The following is a 23,807-nucleotide window of genomic DNA, read 5'->3' on the forward strand; positions in this document are numbered from 1 at the left end:
CTGCCTCAGCACAAAGTGCTCAATCTGATGCTACTACTTTTGATGCCCTGTAGCTGCCTCAAGTCAACATCCTTGACTATTGGTATCACTTCTTCATGTGGGGCCACGGGTCAAGGGGCTTGCAGCAGATCTTTCACAGGCTGAGCTAAAAAAGGAAAATCAATTTCAATCCTCATAAGATGAAACCACTGAAGTGTGCAAACACTAATGTCCAGAAGGCAGATCCCCAGAGACATGAGGGTGGCTGTCTTCCATCCATATCTTGAGGGGCTGTTAAAGGGAGAACAGTGCCAATGTACAGTCCACAGACTAAATTCTTTCTATACCACTGGGGACAATAAGTTTTGAACTCATATGAAATGGTGATTAAATGCACTGTGAGAAAAAAACAATAGTTGGGAAAAAAAATCCGGTATATTTAAGGCAAGTGTGTAATGCATGTAATCAGAGAAATTAATGACAACTGTGTAAACTAGATGCTAATTTCACCTACAGTTTGACTTCAGAAGTCTGAAAATGTGCCTTTTAGCCCTCTGTTTTAGATATCAACTGCATTTAGACCACTCAACAACAACAACAAAAAATCTTATAAGGGTCTTTTCAAAAAAATGTACATATCTGAATGAACATCAATCCAATGTTTAGCAATAATTTCCTTTTTGCTTAAGTGAGTGTAGCAGCAAGAAAAAGAAAAACAGTAAGCGATACAATATTTTCTTCAATCATTTCATATAATTGTGTGTCTTGCAATGGAAACATACTGTGAGATAGCTTCAGAGATGAGTTTCATCAACAATAAGGTTTTTTCTGTTTGAGTAGTTGAAAACAAAAGTGATTAAGCATTTTAGTTGAGTATTCAAAATTTAAGCAAACGTAAGAAAAATCCCCATTTAAACAAGAATTTGACTTTTTAAACTATTTTGATGAAGAATCTAAAGTTTAGTTTATTGTGCTGAAATGAACAGACCACAACTTTACAGTGAAACTAAAGCTAAATAATGATCTACAAGTGCCAGGAGTAATAAAAAACAACAAAACAAAACATTCTTGCACTTGATTGTTCACTACCCTCTCCCATAATTTTATTATTATTTATATTGTGGTGGTGCTTAGGGGCTCCAGTCATGGATCAGGACTCCATTGTGCTAGGTAGTCTACAAACAGACCAAAAAACAATTACTCCTGCACCAAAGACTGAACACTCTCAGAAATGTTCCAATGAATCTTCCTGAGATTCTACCCAAACATTCAAGTTGCGATTTCTTTCACAACCTAATGCATTCCATACTTGAATCAAGCCAATAGGAACACCCTACTGTAGTTAAGAGCTTGCGATCACAGTATTTTGAACACTAATTCACCTAAGGGCATATATTAAAACCTCTCTGAATGGCCTTCCTCCCACAGTTCTTACTATGAAAATTTTTATCCAATTCCATTCTATTAAAGCCAATTTTCACTTTTTTTTTTTAAACCCAGCCCCTTGACTGTGCATTGTTGGAACTGCAAGGAATCTGGAATCCTTCATCTTATCTGTCATTTTTAAAAAGGACACTAATAATGAGGATAGGGGAGGTTTGCAGTGTTATGCATTAACAGAGAGCCTTCAGTAACTGTGCAAACTTTCAACGTGAACATTTTGTCCCCTTACTCCTGAGTAAACTTTTATGCAGGTGTATAGTGCAATTGCAGAATCAGGCCCTTAGGAGAGGATTAGCTTTAAATCAGGGAGCTTAGTTTTAACCATAACGTTATTGACTGCCAGGGGATCCAGGCTCCGGGGGATAGCCCTATTACACAGAACCATCGATATTTAAGCAACTCCGTGAAGTCGGCATTTCCACTTCTCCTCCCTTAGGTTCTAAATATTTCCACAATAAATTTCCATCAGACAATCCTGTTTGCGGTTGGTTTTCAACTCACAATACATCTTCCGAGAAAGAAAACAAATAAACAGATGAGTAGTTTTAAAATGCGCCCTCAGCTAACACGCTCCTTATTTAAAACTACTGTAGACAGCAGCAATACATTCAGGAGGCGCACTATCAAAAAGATAGACTGCAGGTGTAATCATCTCGGGCCAGGCATCGGTGTACAGACGGGCTGCAAGCCCCGTGGAACTGGAGCAGACACTAACAATGAAGCTCATTTCAATGTGTACTTGTAGGGTTTCTGGAGAGTGGGGGCTTGGGGATGTTTGCAAAAGCGCTATTCAAAAATCAGAAACAAAGCTCTGAACGTGGGACTGGCAATTCCCTCCCCAACAGCCCCCGGGAACCCCCAAACGCCAACAACATAACGGTGCGTAACAGCGAAAGCAAAACAAGGAGCGTCTTGGTTGCGGGGCTGTCATAATAACATGGCTGTGCGTGGAGAGCTAATTGAACCATGGGAACGACTGCTCGGTCACACGCTCAGCTTCCCCCCATTCGCAGCGCGTCGGCAGGAGCCCGGGGATCCTCAAGACAAAATCACTCAGCCAGGTCACGTTTGCTGTTGGCTTTCCTCTCTGCTTGGGCTCCAGGGGCTGGTGTGTTCTGGGGTGAGGCTGGCGCGGCTGTGCGTTTGGTTGGGGCCGGGCACCTCTGGGACACGAGATTTCAGACCGAATCTTGGGAGTTTCCACGGATCGCTTAAAAGCCGAGACAGAAAATTCCGCTTGTTCTGGGGCGGACGGGGAGGGGAGAGAGCAAAGGGGGGGGGGGTTGCAATGTGCAGATGATGATGGGTAAAAACTGCTGCCAAAGGCTGACGGAGGAGGAAATGTTAGTTGCCCTGTAATGAGGGGGGAAGTGGGGCGCTAGAATGGCACTCCTGCCCACCACCCCCTCCAGCAGCAATAGGGTGCCCTCTGTCCCGTATCCCTTCTACACGCAGCGGCCACCTGACCTCCCCACTCACCAAGGAGGCAGTGCCTGGGGCCGCCCGCCCTCCTTCCACGGGGGCAACCAGGTAACTCTTCAGGGGAGCAACAAGAAGGCACCCCTCTCCTTGCCCCCTCTCTCCACCACAACTGCACGTGGCAGCTGGCACCCAACTCCAACATGGCAATATCCGGGCAACCCCTTCTCTCCCCCCACCCCCGTCCGTCCCGTTCCCAAAGTCCCACCCCCGTCCCCAGACGGAGAGACCACTGCAATAGACAGGGAGAGCCCGGGGTTGTTATTCCAGCAGAGAAGAGCCTGCGCTTCTCGTTGCTCTTGCTATTCGGTGCCACGCAGGAGAAGCCCACGCTGCTGTGCACGTCTCCGGGATCACGCTCAGACTGCGCGACAAACGTCTCATCCATCCACACCCGCCCCCCCCAGCCACCGCCGCCAGCCCCCGTTTGCCTGGGGAGAGAGACTCGCCGCACTAACCTGCCGCGGCAAACCTCGGCGCCCGGCGCCCCCTGCTCCCCATGGCGCTGCAGCTGCTCTGGCTCCTTCCCGCGCACGTGGCGCGGCCACCCCGGGAGAGCCGCTTCCCCGGGTGCCTGCCCCCTCCGACCCCCGGCCGCGCGCCGCCGAGCCCAGAGGCAGGGAGGAGATGATCCCGGGTCGCCGCCTCCTCTCCAGAGCGAGGTGGGAGGGGGCGCAGAGCGGCTCCCTCCCCAACCCTCTCAGTCTCCCTGGAGGGGAGGGCAGCATCGCTGCTCAGAGACCGTCTCACCCCACACACACACTCTTGTACTCTCCGGTGTCCCCGGGGCCTAGGGTGACCAGACAACAAGTGTGAAAAATCAGGACAAGGTAGGGGGTAATAGGAGCCTTTATAAGAAAATGACCCCAAAATTGGGACTGTCCCTATAAAATCAGGACATCTGGTCACCCTACCCAGTCCGGTGCACACTGGGTAAGGCACCAGCCGGGGGCCAAGAGGACATGTGGCAGGACCCCCACCCCTCAGGAGTGCGGACATTTCCCTCCAGCCCCTGGAACATCTGCGCTGGGTCCTACCCCACAAGTTATGCAGTTCGTCCGCCCCCACGCACGGGTGGCTCCCGCCCACTCCTGCCTCTCATCTTGCTGCACTAAACAGACAGCTGCCGGGTGCCACCTGCGTCCCAGGCACTCCCATCCCAGTGGAGATGCAGGGCAGTGCCAGGGACCAAGGGGGTAGCCACCAGCTGTCGTCCATACAGCAGGTGGCCCTAGGCATTCAACAACAAGGAAGAGCCTTTTGCATGCTTCTTCCCAGTGCGGCAGCCATTTCTCCCCCATCTGAACCAGACAGCCAGTGTAGGGCCTCACCCTGCAAACATCCAACAAGAAACAGGTTTCTTGGAAAGCTGAGTGGTGTTTGTGCCGCCACAGAAGACCCCATAATAGCTGCTACTAACGGGGTGATTTTTTTCCTCCTGGCTTCTCTCAGTCACCCATGAAAATTTAATGAGGCATTGAGGGCTGTTACCTTCAGAGTCAATGGGGTAAGCATATTTAACCTAATGCATTTGCTGCCGAGCCCATAGGTCTATTGCAAGCAGATCAGGAATCCTAGAGAGACTCTCCTTTCAACACACAATTCACGACCCATTAAACATAGTCTGTGATAACAGCTTCTGTACAAACGTAGAACCATACAAAATAGAGGCTGTCATGCACTTCCTGAAAAGATTTACATATAGAGGAGAAGTACATTCCAGAGGTTAGTTCTTTTACTAGATTTATCTCCAATCAACACACACACAAAAGAAAAAGGAAAATCGACCACAGCTAACCAGGTAAATTGCAAAAGGAAAAACAATTCTAAGTCACAAAGGTCTGGATCTTTCGTCCACTGAAGTCAGTGGGGAAATTCCCCTAACAGAATAACTAATCAGATTCAAAAGTATAAACAATATCTTACTTTTATAGCCCCTTTCATCTTAAAAGATCCTGTAACACACCACCCAAATTAGCAAACTCATCATCAAAAATACACATAGGAAAAATATGTATTTCTCACACTAGTGAAATAGTCTTTTCTGAGGCAAATATGACAACTGTTAAATAGGGCAAAGGTGTTCCCATCTAAGAGTTAAAGGGAAAACTTGAAGAATACCATGGCATACACAAATGAAACTGTAGGAGGAATGTAGGTAGGAAGAATGCAAGAAGTAAATACTGTAAATGCATTAAAACAGGGTGGCCAACCTGTGGCTCTGGAGCCACATGCGGCTCTTCAGAAGTTAATATTCGGCTTCTTGTATAGGCACTGACTCCGAGGCTGGAGCTACAGGCACCAATTTTCCAATGTGCTGGACAGTGTTCACTGCTCAAACCCTGGCTCTACCACAGGCCCTACCCCCACTCCACCCTTTCCCACTCCCTCCCGAGCCTCCTGCATGCCGCAAAACAGCTGATCAGGAGGTGTGGAGAGGAGGGAGAGGCACTGATCGGCAGGGCTGCTCGTAGGTGGGAGGTGTTGGGAGGGGAGCTGATGGGGGGCGGCTGACAAATTACTGTGGCTCTTTGGCAATGTACATTAGTAAATTCTGGCTCCTCAGGCTCAGGTTGGCCCTCTATATTAAAATATGTGAAACCCACTATTTCAAACCTCTTGCATTATGGTTGATATACACCTCTAGCCCAACAGAACACGACCCGATAGAACACAAATTCAGATATAATGCAATAAAGCAACAGGGAGCCCCAGGCCCCTTAAAGTGCCACCAAAGCCCCGCTGCTTTACCGCGTTATATCCAAATTCATTTGGTGCACTGGGCCCTTTAAATCACCACTGGAGCCCTGCTGCCAGAGCTCCGGCGGTGATTTAAAGGGACCCGAGCTCCCCACAGCAGCTGGAGCACCAGGCCCTTTAAATCCCTGCAGGCACTCTGGCAGCCAGACTCGGGTGATGTTTTAAAGGGCCAGAGGCTCCAGCTGCTGCGGGGAGCCCCCGGTCTTTTAAATCGCTGCCCAAGCCCTGCTGCCGGAGCTCCAGCAGTGATTTAAAGGGCCCAGGGCTCTCTGCAGCAGCTGGAGCATCAGGCCCTTTAAATCACCACTGGGGAAGCCAGTCCAGCCGATACGCCGTACCAGACCAAACCCAATAGAATGCGGTCTCACCTATGTGGCAGTGAGATTTTTTGGCTCCTGAGGACCACATTATATCAGGGTAGAGGTGTGTGTATATATATACACATACAGACCAGCTACAAGTACCTTGGCGTCCCACAGTCACATGGAAACCATGATGAGGAGGCAAGGAAGACAGCAACATCCAAGTATCACCAAAGGATAAGACAGGTCCTGAAGAGCCAGCTCAGTGGGAAGAACAAGATCCACGACACAATGGATATGCCCTGCCAGTCATCAGATACCCTGCCGGATAGTGAGCTGGCCAAAGGAGCATGGAGCGCTGATGTGAAAACCGTCCTCACGGGGTTCACCACACCCAGAGACTGGATACTAGCCGGAAAGAAGGTGGGCGGGGCTTGGTGAGCATCAAAGCCACTGTCCTGGATGAAACCCGGAACATCCAGGAGTACATCAGTAAGATGGCCCCCAAAGATGAGCTGCTGAGAGAATGCCTGAGGCAGCAGCAGACATGGGAGGAAACCAAGCAGAGAAGTGCCATGGCAAGACAAGACCTCGCATGGGATGTACCATCGACAGATAGCTGAGGTGGCTGACACTGGGAAAATCCTACCAGTGGCTGGAAAGGGCTGGACTAAAAGACAGCACGAGGCACTGATCATAGCAGCACAGGAACAGGCATGAGCACCAGATCCATTGAAGCAGGGGTCTACCACACTAGAGAGGACCCAAGGTGCAGACTGTGCAGAGGAGGCCTCAGAGACAGTCCAACACATAGTGGCAGGATGTAAGATGCAGGCAGGACAGCATACACTGAACGGCACAACCAAGTGGCTGGCATTGTGTACAGAACATCTGCACGCGTATGGGCTAGACCCTCCAAGACCAGATGGGAATCCACAGAAGGTGGGGAGAATAGCAGAGCTAAGATTCTGTGGGACCTTCCAGATCCAGACGGACAGGCAGGTACTGGCCAATCAACCAGACATCGTGGTAATAGACAAGGAGCAGAAGAACAGCGGTGGTGATAGATATAGCAGTGCCAAGTGACAGCAACATCAGGAAGAAGGAATAAGAGCTGGAAGAAGTACCAGGGCCTGAAAGAGGAACTAGAGAGGATGTGGAAAGTGAAGGCCAAAATGGTCCCAGTGGTGTAGGAGCACTCGGGGCTGTGACTCCTAAAGCTGGGTGAGTGGCTCCAACAGATCCAGGAACAACATCAGAGCTCTGTGTCCAGAAGAGTGCAGTGCTAGGACAGCTAAGATACTGCGCAGACCCTCAAACTCCCAGGCCCTCTGGTAGAGGACCCGAGGTTGAGGAAGACACATCCACCCATAGGGTGAGAGGGGAATTTTTTATATATATATATATATAATATATATAATATGCACCATCACTGCAATATCCAGTCTGTTATATTTTTAAAATAACTGTTATAATAGTCCAATAACCTTTGTAATGTATTTGATAATTACAATACTTTTCAAAAGCCAAATCCCAGTTATCAGTTTCCATCCAAAAACTTGTATTCTCACAATCTACTTTTACTGCAAAGTGACTTTCCTCAGTTCCATTTACTGGAGAAATTACAGCTGGGACTATCAATGGAGCCTCAGGGAGCATATACCTGCAGACCTTTGTCCGCGATGGTATCTAGTAGCAATAAGTCTTCCCTTCAGTAAGGATTTCGCCTTCAGAAGAAATGCATAACAGTCCAAAAGACAGCAACTAAATGTCACATTTCTGGTAACTTCTTGGGACCATTTATTTGACTAGGATTGTTTTTCATAAAAGGTATGGAAATAAGAAAACAATTGTGAATTCTCGATTCCTCAAAATGCATGCTTCAGATTAGTCAATGCAACAGTGAACAAGGTGCCCCACATGAAGCTTGCCCTCACACACTGATCAGGAAGTTGTATCTGCCATGTAGCCAGCCTGTCAAGTCTTTCTATGCAAGGAAAGATGCTACATGTTGAGGCCATGTCTACATTACAAAATTATGTCAACCTAATTTACATTGACATACAGTCACCGCAGTTATTAAATTGCTTGTGTGTGCACACTTGGCTTCTTGTTTCTGGAAGGATGTGCATCACCGGCACACTTGTATTGATTGTATTGTCAGTTTGGGTCATTGTGAGAGGGCTCTTGAAAGCCAGTAACAGGCAACGTAAGCAACACAATGTCTACACTGACACAGTGTTGACCTAATTACATCAGCCATGAGTTTACGCCATTCGGGGAGGTGGTGTTACTAAAATCAGTGCACAGAGACACTTACATCAGCAAGAACCAAAAAAGCTGAAGACACTTTCACAGTTAGGTCAATGCAAGGAAGCTTATGTTGACCTAACCATGTAGCATAGACCAGGCCTCCGTAACAATAGTAAGAACACTTCAGATAAAAATAGTTAATTCTATTCTCATTGCTGAAATTTATTGATGCAAGTCACACTTCCTTACAATATATTTTTAAATATAAAAGAATGTAATTGTTCACCAGATTGTAATATGAATGCAAATGAACTTGCTGTAATTATACTTTGCAACTGTCTACTTTAAAAACTAAGAAAATAGAACAGACCCAAAAAGTAATTTGAACTGCAATTCTTCATTGTACCCCTGCATTAGTTACCATACGCAATCTGTTCTCTTTTAATGTAAAACATTTTTAGTTTTTAACTTTGCATCACAGGTACCTGAATGAGATCATTTTAATGGTCACAGACGTTTTTTTCCAAGTGAACAATGTGACAAAGACATGAGATACAAAAACATAATTCAGTTTGAGGGAATCTGAAAGGGCTTGTTAACCTTGTTCTAGGAACCTTAAGTAAATTCAACATTCCTCCATCCTATATTCTAATCACACTTTATACCATCACAGAGTTCCTCCTTAAAAAAGAGAAAACAAAACAAATCAGAGATTAATGGATAAACCCACAACAATCTGTACAATACAGGCCAAAGGAGAGGTTATTCCATAGCAGAGTGTGCCCAGTAAGAGGAAGTGAGACCTTAACCAAGAATGCCTAACCTAGACAATGCTATTATCCTTGCATAATATGAAGATCTGAAACTAATGAGGTGATACTATAAACAGACTTTTGATGTACTGAACGGTTGTCATAGGTAAGTGCCAGGTCCTCTGTGTGGTACTCTCTCTCTTATGGCACTTAATGATTGATAGAGTAACCAAAAGGCAAGCAAGACTTCCTTCTCAATGTTCTATTACGTTTAAAATGAAGAGGCAAAGATCCATCATAGCACTTTTTTTCTCTAGCAAGCACTGGTAGAGAAAGTGATGGATCCAAGGTAAAGCCAAAGGCACTTAACACACAGTCTTATATGGCAGATAATGGAATGTTCTTGTCACTTACAGGTGACTGGCAACGATTTTTTTTTTTAAATTAGACTTGTGCTCTTTTTTGTTTCTTTATGATACACACAAAGGTCTGAAAGACTCCCCCTTCTCCTTTACAGGTCTGTCGCATCTTACGCACATTTAACATGCACAATTTCAGCTTTAAGCGGTCAGCAAAAACAAAAAAACAAAAAGAGAAAAATAATATTAATCCTGTAACTGTAGTGCGAGCAATTCTGCCCGCCATTCAACTCAATGTAATTTTGACTATACATGGTTTTCGCTTTACGCACTAACCGCGGAACAGAACCCCAGCGTAAGATGAGACTCGCCTGTACTTTCCAAAAAGAGAAAAAAAATTCTGTTTATTTTTCTTAAACATTAGGAGTACCATGTGTCCGACAAAGTGGGTATTCATCCACAAAAGCTTATGCCCCAATATGTCTGTTAGACTATAAGGTGCCATAGAGCTCTTTGTCACTTTTCACAGATCCAGACTAACACGGTTACTCCTCTGGTACCCTTTCCTAATGATTCCCAACATTCTGTTTGCTTTTTTGACTGCTGCTGCACATTAAGTGGCTGTTTTCAGAGAACTATCCAGAATGACTGCAAGATCTTTCTTGAGTGGTAACAGCTAATTTAGACCTTATCATTTTATATGTATAGTTTAGTTAGGAAATGTTTTCCAATACGCATCTGCTTTGCATTCAGGTATGTAATGATGGTACATACCTAGGCCGTCCCATAATTTGTACCACCATGGCTACAATCAATCAGAACTAGTCTGAGGTATGTCTACTTGAGCTAGAAATTACACCTCCAGCTCCAGCATAGACATACATTAAAAGAACACCTAAAGCTCTGAGATAAAAACTGTGGTCACAACTCCCCTTCCCGGCACAATGGAACTCAAAACAAAAAGGAGAAAGCTTGTTTGTGCAGTGTCCAGTCAAAAACTGTGGAATGCACTGAGGACCATCTCAAACCTCACCATCTTTTTGCTCCACGTGCAGGAGGCAATTTCTTTGACTTTGCCTTCTCTGACACCACATAACAACTTCCACATTAAAAACAAATAACTTTTCAAAATAAGAAACTCCACTACACACATGTGATTCTCCCATTGGCATACGTGATCCACCTCCTTGAGAGACAGTAGCTAGGTCGATGGAAGAATTCTTCCGTCAGCTTACTGATGTCTAAACTGCGGGTTAGGTCAGCTTAACTACACTGCTCAGGGGTGTGGATTTTTTTTTTATAATAGACCAGACATCAGTGGGGCTCTCTGAGGGTGAAGGGGTACACTGATTTAACAAGGGAAAACACAAACTGATTATACACAAATAGCTATCAAAGGCACATAGTACACAAAATGAGAAAGTAGAACAGACATTCCTTTTTCTCATTAAAGTTTAACAAATGTAGTGTTACATGTAACTGTGGTATGGGAAAGTTTCCTGATGCAAGTGCGATTTTTTAAGTCAAAGGTGGCTTTTTCAAAACTAGTGTAAATTTGAGTAGATACAACTTATTTTATTAAAAACATTTCCTAATAGAAAAAGATGTGAAAGATCTCTAAGGGAACATCTACAGTACAAAATTAATTCAAACTTATTCTACTTGAATTTTCAGAAGTGATTTTATACGTTCGGTGTTGTGTGTCCCCACAATAGCGCGTGAATTCGGCAGAGTGCGTCCACAGTACGAAAGCTAGCATCAAATGTCGGAGCAGTGCACTGTGGAAAGCTATCCCACGGTTCCTGCGGTCCCCGCCATCCATTGGAATTGCAGGTTAAGCTCCCAGTGCATGATGGGGCAAAAACATTCTTGTGGGTGTTTCTGGGTGTGTGCTGTCACTCGCTCCTCCCTCCATGAAAGCTACGGAGACACCATACTGCCAGCAGATGGTGCAGACTCCTCACCTTCTTTTACAACTCTTTGACTCTCACCTACAGGATTCCATGTAACGCTATTAAAAAACAAAAATGAAAAACAAACAAAAAAAGATAGTCTACACCACCTTCCCGCTGGTCTCCTGGAGCTGGCAGTAGCCAATGGGAATTACATACATAAAGGTGTGTTTGTGATATGAGGACATGTGAGGACCGCTTTCAGGTGGGTGATATAAGCTGATATAATGATATGGGGAGATCTATGTTTTGTACCTTCCAATGTGTGTGAGCAAAGGGAAGAGGTGCATGTGTACCTTAAGGATCCAGAATGCACCATTTGAATGCAGAAATGCATAGGTTATGCCAGTAGGAGAGTACAGGTTTTTATTATGAAAGGTATTGTCAGCAGTGAGGTGGAATAGGACAGGATTCTAATGCTTTAATCGTAGTTAAGTAAAAGTATGGGTTGAGCTGGTATCCTGTAAGTAAGGATAAAGGACTTGTAAAAGTCTGTGAAGTGGTTCTTAAATTGTGCACCAGTGGTGTTCTTTCTGGGGAGCTGGCTAAGTGTGAGAGTGTATGCCAGGATCTGGAATCTCCTGAATCTTATAGTGCCAATGGCCAGTATAGTGTCCAGGGGCTAGTCAAATACAGATATTCTCAAATAACTCATCCAGGGCTTTCCTACCACCCATCCTCAGTGCCTGACCTCTTGGCAGTCACAACCCCTCTCCCTGTCCCTCCAGTACTCACAAAGTCCTCTGTCTCTTCCCCACCCACTATAACAAAACTGTTCATCAGACACCAACTGCTGACTATTCTGCTGTGTTCACAGTAAACCTCCCCATAAAATTAAAAAAAAACACACAAAAAAAGTTACAATGTAACAGACAACTTGTACTAAGTAACATGAGTTATTAACTCTTTATTGCACAAGGACTCCGACTAGAAACACCAGTGGCGGGGTGTTCACCAGGGCAATGGCATTGACACATTCCCTCAAACTATTCAAACAGACAGTTGATGCATAGAAACCTTCTAGGTTTTTTCCCCCTTTATTGGTGCATGTGCACAATCCTTCCAGACTGCACATCTACACAAGTGAACATGTTCTTAAATACCATTCACAATTTAGGTTCCCCAAAGACTTAGCGGGTGCCTTGGGTAAAAATTGACAGATTGAGACTGTTTTGACCTGCATCATATCAATAGTTCGATATCTGAACAAACAAAACAAGAAAACCCTATCCTACCTTGACACTTTTTGAAAAATTGATGGGCGGGGGGAGGCTTATATCTCCCCAACTTCGAGTTCAAATGATCCCAAATTTGAGTCACTAACCCTACCCTGAACCCTTCTGAGGCACACCAAATTTCAAAGGAATCCAGCTAAGCATCTCAGTTTTAGAGGACTTAAAATGGTTGATCTTTAAACAGAAGTCGTGATGCAAGCTTTACTATAGTGGCGCTACCACACCACTATAATTAGGAGCTAGTCTAACTTCAGCCTGTGTAAATGGTAAGCTTTTAAATCACTAAGTAATAAAACACAGGGATACTCTTACTGCACACAAAGAATGTCCATTAATATTAATGGAAATTAGATACCCCTCAAGGAGGAAAATCTCTCATTTTCATTAAACTATTTGATACATGTGGGGCTGTGGTAGTAATAAAGAGATACTGAGCAATATTAGAGAGAATCTGAGAAATGTTTGAGAAGGATTTCTGTACGCCACTTCCAAAGAATCCAAAAGGATTCTAGAAACGAGAGAGACACATTTATTTACATTTTATCTGATTCAAGGATGATTTCAGAGCTGGCATTCAAATATTTAAACAGTGAATCAGCCATTATCTTTGCTGTTAAGATCTTAACAAAACTAGAACAATGCATAGAATATCCTTAACCAACTCAGGCTTCGGCTTCCTCAAAGAACCACTCTCCACATTTGCTGATATTATAGCCCACAGCAGGATCATCTTGATCACTCTGGAGAGGCTGTACATGAACAGCCCCACACACGATGATGTCTCACGTTTAATAGGCTCCTCTAAGTCAATTAGGTACTGAGTGGGAAAAAAACTCCCCTATCTTTTCCATTATCAGTAGCTATCGTAGCTCACTTGCCATTACCCCTCTTATCCATTATCTTTTACCACTGCAGTCTCTCCCCAGTCACCTAATTAGCTCCCTAGCCATTCACTGGTAATATTAATAGTGATGTGGTACTGTATCCAGTGCTTTTCTCAACTAGAAAGAAATTATATCTTCCATTTCAATCTTGTCTATGGTCTCTCGCTTCACTAAAACTTTACTATAGAACTCATGTTATCAGATATGAGCATTCTCTGAAAGGTCCTTATGAGACAAGCTCACAGATGTTGGTCTGTCAGGGACAAAAAGGGTACATGGCTGGACTAACATGACATTCTTGTAATCTCAAATGATGAGGGTCTCTGAAGAAAAAAAAAACATGGTGCTCTTCCTAGTAAAATGGTGAGTCTGACTCTGTAACCTTCTGGCAGTGACACAACTAGAAGAAAGGGATGGCAAGCCCTGAGCATACAGTGCTATCTGGTGAAAAACAGACGGGTTATCAAAAAAGCATGCAGGCACATGTTGGAACCCACTGGATTCCTACTGAAAATGAAACTGACACCTGGAAGTTTCTTTCAAAATCTGAAGTGCTTTTGAATCCTCAATACAATCCAGAGGATGGTATTGCACACCTCTTCTATGATGTATAGAATGACTTGTTTCATTTGCACGGTCACAGCTGTTCATTGGTCCCTTAATTCACCTCCATGAAGACAGTGATATCTTGTGGTTAGGCCATGCAATAGGGAGTCGGCTTGATTGAAGTCTCAGATCTGTCAGTTAACCAGCTGTGTGACCTTGGGTAAGCTACTCTGTGCCTCTATTTCCCCACCTGTACCACACCTCTCTCACAGAAGTATTATGAGGCTCACTCAATCTTTGTGAATCTTTGGTAGAAGGTGCTACACAGGCACTAAGTGTTACTAATATGTGCTGTTATTGATATTCTATTTTTCCTCCCGGGATTTCCAAACAGGACCTTATAATTGACTATGCTAGTTTCTGTTAGCCTCCACGAACTATTTAAAGACATTAATAAACACACACATGGTGAGGGCTGTTTCCTCAGATGCAAACAAATCTACTTAAATAGCTCCACTTTACAGTCTGAAGTTGCCAGTCTCAAATCGGTTTCCAGCTAGCTGGCAGGGGATGGAAGTGCACCCTGCCAAGGAGGGTTTTTGCAAGCACTGGAATTTGTAAAAGCACTAGGGATTACAAACTACATTGTTTCACACATGCCCATCAAAGAGCCTGTAATTCTTCGTGCAAAACACCAGCTTCTTCAGAAATCCAAATGGTTTCATATTTGAAACCCTCTTTGGCAAGGCACATGTCCACTCGCTGCCAATTAACTGGAAACTGATTTAAGATGGGCAACTTCACTATCAGCCTCCAACAGAGAACATGTTCCTGAGGATGATCTGGTATGCAATAAACACTTCTTGCTACCATATTTAAACTCATCTTCAATAGTTGGCAACCCACAGCTAGCTGTGATGTTCCACACAGGAAAAGAAGCTGTACATTCAATATCTTCTTTCCAGTAAAGTCACTGGATCAAGATTTTATACTCTGAGCACATAACTGACACTCTTATTTGCAGAACTTCCCATGTTCTGCATTATTTTGGGGGGACTACTTACAATAAACAGAACACCGGTAAACAAACAGAAAATGGAAGGGTAATAGCTACCGCTATAACTCACCAAATCAAGCTGCGCTCCTCTTCCAGGCTCTATGCAGAGGGTCCAGATCATCCCTTCCCACAGAGAAATCCTCAGGAGAGCACACGGGGGGAGGAAATCTCCCCGAGGATCCCCAAGCAGAGTATCTACCCTATCGTTCCATTGGGTCAGTTCTGCCCTCCCCAGTGGGGCTATTTCATGACCTAAATCCTCAATGCTGGAGGACCCACAGGAAGCCATGGCCATCCATGTGGAGGCTCTGTGCTTCTGCCCTGGCACCATGCCTCTGTACTGGCTGTGGCCCCTGGAGCACAAGGGCCATTGCAGCCATGCTTCTGGGGGCTCTCCCTAGCTGCCATAAGCTCCCCATAAACAGATAGTTAAGGGTTAATGTCTCTTTTACCTGCAAGGGGTTAACAAACAGTGAACCTGGAACACCTGACCAGAAGACCAATCAGGAAACAAGATACTTTCAAATCTCCGTGGAGGGAAGTCTTTGTTGTATGTGTTTTTCTTTGTCAGTTGTTCTCTCTGGGTTCTGAGAGTGAACACACTACCTAACATCTCTCTAATTCTTCTTCAATAATAGTAAGCTAGCAAAGTAGAAAGCAGTTAGTCTTTTGATTGTTTCTTTTTTGCAAATGGATGTTTTGGCGAAGTTTTAATGGTGATTTGCTGAAAGATTTTGAATTGTATTATATCCTGGGGGGAGGATCCTCTAGTTGCTATAAGCTGAAGACCCTGTAATATTCCATTCTTGATAATACAGAGATAATTTACTTTTATTTCTTTTATTAAAAGCTTTTCTTTTTTTAAGACCTGATTTGATTTTTCCCCTTGTTAAGGCTCAAAGAACTAGGTCTGTACTCAACCAGGGAATTTGTGGGACGGGGCCGAAAGCTGAATCCTTTTTTGTTTTAGATTCATGGAGCTTGATATGTATTGGCCTCTGGGTAGGGAAAAACAAAACGGAGGGGGGAAGGGGGACATTCTCTCTGTTGTGATTCAAGGATTTGAATCACAGTGATCTCCATGACCCAGGGAGGAGGATCGAGGAGAGAACGGAGGGAGGGGAATGGTATTCCCTTTGTTGTGAGACTCAAGGGGTTTGGGTCTTGAGGTCCCCAGGGAAGGTTTTGGGAGACCAGAGGTACCAGGTAACCCAAAGTCCTGGTTGGTGGCAGCACTACAAGATCTAAGCTGGTAATAGACTTAGAGGACATCTGCGTACCCCATCTTTGCGACTGCTAAGTCAGAGTGGGGTTTATATACCATGACATGCTGTGCGCATGCGGGACAGAATCCAAAAGCCAGTGAGTTAAAAGCAAAAGCCAATAGGATAATTTCTCTTTTCCTCTCGCTAGCTGGTTGTAAGCAGCAAGAGGTTTAAAACTACAGCCAGAGAAATCTTTTCCTGCTTCCTGTCTGGTGTTCCAGAGAGACTGCCTGAGGGGCACACAATTAAGGTTACAAGGTCTTTTGTTAAACAAAAGGACTCCAGCGTGAGCAACAAGAAACGGCAGAAACACATTTGCCACAATCAAGGTTGTTTTTTCTTCTAACTTAACCGTGAAAGACTAGTTGAAAAGTATGTTAGAAAGACTCTTGTTCTAAGGCAACGCCCAAGGAGGCACAAGACCAGCATTCAGACAGTAAACACCAGAGGGCGCCCCAACACAAAAAAGCAGGAACCTGACTACCAAGGAGCACTAAAAACCAGGAAACAAATCAAAGATGCAGACCACAAACGAGACATGGAAAGAAAACAGAAAGAAATAGAAATAAGAGAAAAAGAGGTAGAGCTGAGAGAAAGAGAAGAAAAAACCAAATAGGCAGCCCACAAAAGAGAACAAGAAGCAAAAGATGCGGCCCACCAACGAGAAATGGAAAAACAATCAAAAAGACTAAACCGCCTTTCTACTTTTGTACTTACTAAATTTGAGCAGAAGATTAGAGAGCCTGTAGGTACGTGTGGTCACTCTCAGAACCCAGAGAGAACAACTGACAAAGAAAAACACACACAACAAAGACTTCCCTCCACGGAGATTTTTAAAGTATCTTGTTTCCTGATTGGTCCTCTGGTCAGGTGTTCCAGGTTCACTGTTTGTTAACCCCTTGCAGGTAAAAGAGACATTAACCCTTAACTATCTGTTTATGACACCTCTGTACTGGCTGTGGCCCCTGGAGCACAAGGACCATTACAGTCATGCTTTTGGAGGCTCTCCCTAGCTGCCATGAGCTCCCCAGAACTCCTGTTGGGTGATCCACACTAGTCAATGCAGATGAGAGCTGTGTTCTCTTTTCTGATTAAGCTCTGCAGAGCGCGTGTGTATGTTTTCCTACCCCGAACCACACACCACCCTCACAGCCTGCTCATTCCTTCTGCTGACCCACTTGGTCTCTAAATCCACCCTCATCACAAACCCAAAAATCACGCCACACCCTCCACAGCATCCAAAGGAGAGCACTGAGGAGTGTTCTATGGAGGTAGAAGAATCTTTACTTCCATCTGCAGAAAGTCCCATCTGTGCACAAGTACAGAGGATAAGAATTGGGCCAATGTTCCTCAGACTAACATTGTATCCAATACTGCAATGAGAAAAAAAGGCTTCTATTGACAACCATGGGAGATTTGATGAACAAAGTCTGGCCTATATTACACTACTTAGTAGTCCTGACAAAATACAATCATCTCTCCAGGGAGACAACAGCAGACAATGTTTTAAAGAAGAAAATGTACATTAGAGTTTCAATATGAACATCCTGGACCCTTAAGAAATGAACACAGGTGGACACAGTTTCAGCAGACCTCTAAAACGGCACCTACAATATTTTCAGGCAAATCCATTTGCTTACATTATGTGTATACATTCATGCAGATATTTGTGTAATTGTTAAAAAGCTTTTGAATGACTGAAGAAGCATCAAATAATAACTAAGCATTACTTTGCACAATTTTCATGTTGAAGCTGCTATGTAACATATTAGTTAGGTTTTGCCCATCTGACAGTTAGCAAACCTGTTTAACTAAGTGTGCAGTATTTCTTTTTATTCCTTGTTCAATCTAGTACAATTGTACAGCTTTGCCTAATAATAAGCTACATGAGTGAAAAGTAATCATCTGCTTTGGTAACCAGTAAATATAATCAAAATTCTTTGCATTTCAGATCCACTAAACATTTTCTAGTTTCTGCAATATACATATATTTTGCTTTTTGCTTTTCAATCAACTACTTAAATCCTGGAGATTTTAGGAGACCTCTTTTGATGTGATGTTCTTCAATCCTGACAGCACAAGACCATCATGCCACAGTAAAAATCATTGTCACAAATAAATATCATATTTAGGGTAACATCCAGCACACCATTTCTGCCAAAATCATGACCATTCCAATTACAGACAGTAACTAGTGAGCTAATAATATATTATTTTTGGTTTCCTCCTAGGTCATACTCAATTTTTTCCCCTTTATATTCTCCTTGCAATCTTTAGACTGGGTAGACAGTTTTAAACATGTCAATGACATAAATAAATGTTTAAGTGGCCAATCTACCTGGGGCTCTGTTCTTATCACATCTCATAAGCTTAACATGGTTGGATCTGGAGATGGGAGACCTCCAAGGAAAACCCAAGTCCTGAAGTAGTGGCACTGTTTTTTCAATAGGTGGCACTGTAATCTCAGACTAGAACTGAGTAAATGTCCCCAGAATGGTGTTAGGACCACTGTTGCTAGAGGTGCCAGCTTTTGAATGAGACCACGCATCTGCTGTTACTTCAGATAGGCATACAAAAAGACTCCATGGCATTTTTCGTAACACTAGAGTTTTAACCTTAATGTCTTGGCCAGTTCCAGACTGGGTAAGCACATCTACCTAATCTTCCCCCTATAGTTTCCACTACAGCGATTATTCCTGATTTCCCCCCCACACCTTAAATCTGCTGTAGAGAGTGCTGGCACAGAATGGTTGCTGCATCTCAACGCAGTCATCATACAGTGGTGGGTCACTGTCCTCAATACACTGTATAGAATTTTCAGAAAGATTTTGGCTCCTTTGGGATAAAAGCACAACATGAATCTAAATTGCTGTTATTAACACCTAAGATCTCTATTAACATGAAACTAATTTGTAAAAAAGCTTTTCAATGATAGCATTAAAAAGATTGCGTTAGCCTCCCAGGTTACTATCTATTCTTATTTTCCTTGCCCTCATCCTTCTCATTTCTGCCTCCTTGATCCTAGCTCCTCATGGTGTTTTTAATCTTACCTTACATCGTTATTTTTCCAGGTACAGTCCTAATTTAGTCCGTACAGTGCCAGGTTCATATATAATTCATAAACACAATAATATAAAACTCCAAATACCATAGACGTCATTATTATTTGTATTTTATAATAGTATTTTGAAGTGCCAGTCAGATTGGGGATTCATTATGTAAGGTGTTAAGATATATAGCAAAAGACCATCCTTCACTCAAGAGAGCTTGCAATGTTGGTTTAAAACATGATCTAACATGTATGGCAAAAATCCTCACTTTGTATTTTAATTTATTGTCTTACAGAAGTGCTGAGAAGCACTAATTTAGACTTCTATGTTACTTAGGGTAAACTTTTCAAAAGTAGCTAAGTGACTTGCTCAAGGTCACACAGGAATTTTGTGCAGAATCAGGAATTAAACCCAGATCTGGAGTCCCAGCTACCACTCCCATGAGAGCATTCTTGTTCTCTAAACATTTTAACAATTAAGCCTGTTAAAATGACTTAAGATGAGTATCACATGCCTCTAAGATTCTATATCATTTACACAATATATTTCCATCAGCCAGTTTTGCAGGTCACTGGTTAATCAATTCTCCTCTTGCATTTCTAATAGTAATTCAGATTTTTAAAGCTGAATCAGTATTTTTCCAAATCAGGATGAGACTGTACATAATACATAAATAAATAGCGACAGCAGATCATCTAGGCCCAATCCTAGGGATCAGAGTTTAATCTCAACTGCACAGCATCCATTATTACATCTCAAAAGACTCATGGCTACAAACGTGCATCTGAGATTAGAATCTGGACACTAGAAGTCTATTGAAAATGGATAATAATAGCAGTGGCAGAGTCCAAAGATTGTCACAAGGAGACAAGATATTAACTTAGAATGAACAGAAATCCAAACTATTGTTAAGGTGAGCCATCCATTCCATCTTAAATCCCCCTCTTTATTTAGTCATTCACAACTGTCTCAGATATAATTCCCTTTATGCTGAAATTTGTTGTCTCAGCCTAAAAGCAAGTTTGGACAGAATCCATTGAATTGTTTTGAGCTATAAGAATGGGAGGAGGAATTGACTCTTTATAAAAGGAGTCATTCTGTCCCTCTCTGGTTTGATAATGCAAACAAGTCTTCCTTTTTAGAGAACAAACACACCACAGACATGGTCCTGAGTGAGGAATGGGATCTTAGCTTGACTTGATTAAATTAATTGTTTGATTAAAAAATTAAGACATCAGAAATTATCAATAGCACTGAATAGTTATTGTCTGCTGAACCAAAAGCATTTGTAAATGAGTACTATCAATTTTCAGTACAACTCTGCAGCAGGTTAGTAAGTAAGGTCTCAATCCTACAGAGACTTAACACACACGCTTAACTTTATGCACTATTCACAATCCCCACTGAAGTCATTGGGATTACTCACAGTGCATAAAATTAAGCACGAGCATAATTATTTGAAGAAATGAGGCCTCAATAGGCTTGCACTGGTAAATGGGGCTGGGAAACACAAACTTTGGGTTCACATGGACACTATTCCTCTTTTCCTCTCCTCCTATGCTATTGCCACCTTTATGTCTTCCCTCCCCGACTACTTCCAAACCCTTTGATCTTCTCATAAGCTACATGACAGCACTAGCTGCTGCTCTGCCTCTGACTTAATGTTGGAATTGGATCCTTCCAAATACAGAACTCGGATTCCAAGAATCCTTCTTTGGTGCAACACTAGAGCTGCTTTTGCTTTGAGCTAGTGCAGTAAGAGTCAGTATGCTTTTATGAAACATCACTGTGCATACTGTTCAAACCAACCGCCAGACTTCAGAATGAGACAAAAACACTTACCTTTTCATCACATGAACAATAGGACATATTAGATGTGATACAGATGCCAAGTAGCATTCTGTAGAGATTATAATTATTTTTGTGCTTCATGCTATGGACACCCCACAAAGCCCAGTAGATCACAGAAAAATCTATTCTTGGAGTCTAGGGTAGGCTTATGCACTCTCTAGCACTGCCCACACTAGGCAGTGAGCTTCATGTCTCTCTCCCCCAGCAATACCCACCAAAAAGAAAAACGTGCTGCTAACTGTGTATTAGCATTCATGGAATTCAAGGAACATCATTCCATTTGTGTGGCTGGGTATGGCTTTAAAAAAAAAAAGTGCAGATCCATCCCCCTCACAAGGGTCTCTGGGATCCCACCTCCCAGAAGCCCTTTGGAGCCAATTGAACCTGGCCTTTGTGCCTATATCCTTCCTTCTTTCTAAAATGGTGTACAAGCAAGATTAAATCCATGCTTTGCATTCACCAGCTGCTTCCAAATGCCCTCTCTAAATGGAAGGTCCTTTCACTGTGTGTAGCTCATGCCACAAAAGGTGTGGCTGCCTTGTCCACAGATGTGAAAGTTTTTCTGTTCCCACTTTACTCTCTTCTGTAGTTGTAGTGAAGGAAGCCACTGTGCAGTGCTGGCTGACTCTTTGTGAAATCTGGGAACACGAGTCACTATGTTTGCTGAGCTGTAAGCGGATGATCAAACAATGGAACGAACACCTCACCACTATACCAGCCAGGGGTGAAAGTAAAATACCGTTCTTACCAGTATGGGTCCCACTCTGCTCCCTCCCCGGAAGGGGCGGGGCCCTCAGACAGAAGGGGTGGGGCCAGGGGTGGAAGTTACATTTCTTACCCATACAGTCCAAAAACCCACCTCTCCTACATACTTCATGGATCCCTCTCATTGTATGACATAGATAGAGAAAATAAAGCTACTCTTACTACTACCAGTGCTGTCTGTAATAAAACTTTACTATTGGAATAAGCCTGAAAAATGGGAAACTCACCGTCACATTTTTCTCCTTGTCCTCCCTCCTCCTCCTCCTCCAGCCAGGCTGCCCGACGCGGGTAGGCTCCATGTTCCCATGACCCCCGCACTCAGCAGGGGCTGCAGAGGCTCCCCTCTAGCTTGTAGCAGGGAGACTGGCTGAGGGAGAAGCCTCCCCGGGTAGCCTGCTGCCTGCATAGGAGCCGTTTAAACTTAACTGTTCACTGGGGGTCTGAACCAGGGGATTGGGGCTATTTCTGGCATCCTTGTTAATTTCACTCACAGTTGTTGTATCATAGATTTGAACTTGGAAATGGTTCCTGATTTTGATTGTATTTTTTGTGTATTATTGAAGATTGCCTCGTCCAGGGGGCAGAAAAGAACTGTCTCGGCTTTGGTCACCTCTCCCCCTTTACCTGCCCCCCGCAACAACTGAGAGTGAAATTAACAAGGATGCCAGAAATAGCCCTGAATCCCCTGGTTCAGACCGCAGAGTGAACAGCTAAGTTTAAACTGTTCTTATACAGGCAGCAGGCTACCTGGGAAGGCTTCTCCCTCAGCCAGTCCCCCTGCTCCCAGCTACAAGCTAGAGGGGAGCCCCTGCAGCCCCTGCTGAGTGGGAGGGTTGGGGGAATGGAGAGCCTAGCCATGTGAGGCAGCCTGGCTGGAGGAGGAGAGGGAGAGAAACAACAAACAAATGTGACAATGAGTTTTCCCTTTCTAAACTTTTATTAGCTTTGAGTTTGAACTTTTTGTTATGCAGCCAAAAGAGGTGAAAGTAAACCAATACTGAATGCTCCACTTATTTGCCAATACACTACTGCACTTTTGACCAGTACTCCATACCAGGCCGTACTGGCTTACTTTCACCTCTGATACCAGCACTCATGCACTATAATATAATTTCTTAAACTTGGTGTCTTCTGCTGCCAACCTAAGAGAAAACATGATGAAGGAAACAAACTGTTGAATTCAATCAACTTCTTTGTTGATTCAGCCATACCCAAGTTCAGATACAGAATAAGAATATTTTATATTTTCACAGTTTACATGAATATGATTGACAATATGTATTTAGTGCATTTCACCTGGTACCATATTTCCAGCGTCTCTTGTTCACAAAATTGTTAACCTTTAATTTTTATAATAGGATAGCTCCTGCAGGACCCACATAGGATCAGGGCCCCATAGTGTTAGGTACTACACAAACAGATACACTGAGCTTACAGTTCAAGAGAACAAAATCTTAGCAACGAACCATAGGAGATGACATTGTTCCTTTATTTCTGCAAATAAAGATTCTGCATGCTGTTGGGAGACAGCGTGACAACAGAACATGCACAGGGTAGGGACGCAGGAATTCTTCATGCTAATCAAAAGCTCTGCCAATGACTTACTCTGTGGCTTGAGGCCTATCACTTCACTTCTTTACTTCAATTGCCCCATATTAATACTTACATATTTAGATCTCAATCCATATTTAGATCTCATTTAGTCAATGGTAGTTTAGGCGGTAACATCAACGGAAGCAGGATCAGGTCCTTACCTCGCAAGAGTGTTGTGAGGATTAATTAGTTAATGACTGAACATTTAAAGCACATATAAGTTCTAATAATATCTAGTGACAGTATCAGACATAAAGCAAAGGTATTTTTAAGATAGAAAAT

The 23,807-nt window shown here is 43.4% G+C and overlaps 1 protein-coding gene across 4 annotated transcripts in view; it reads right to left on the reverse strand.

The window, feature by feature from the left end:
* Window positions 1-23,807, reverse strand: part of DAB1 (DAB adaptor protein 1) — a 728,182-nt gene that overhangs the window by 251,845 nt on the left and 452,530 nt on the right. The gene's annotated exons all lie outside the window — the stretch shown is intronic.

The sequence above is a fragment of the Chelonoidis abingdonii genome, chromosome 7 (genome assembly GCF_003597395.2).
Source record: "Chelonoidis abingdonii isolate Lonesome George chromosome 7, CheloAbing_2.0, whole genome shotgun sequence".
Lineage (NCBI taxonomy): Eukaryota > Metazoa > Chordata > Testudines > Testudinidae > Chelonoidis > Chelonoidis abingdonii.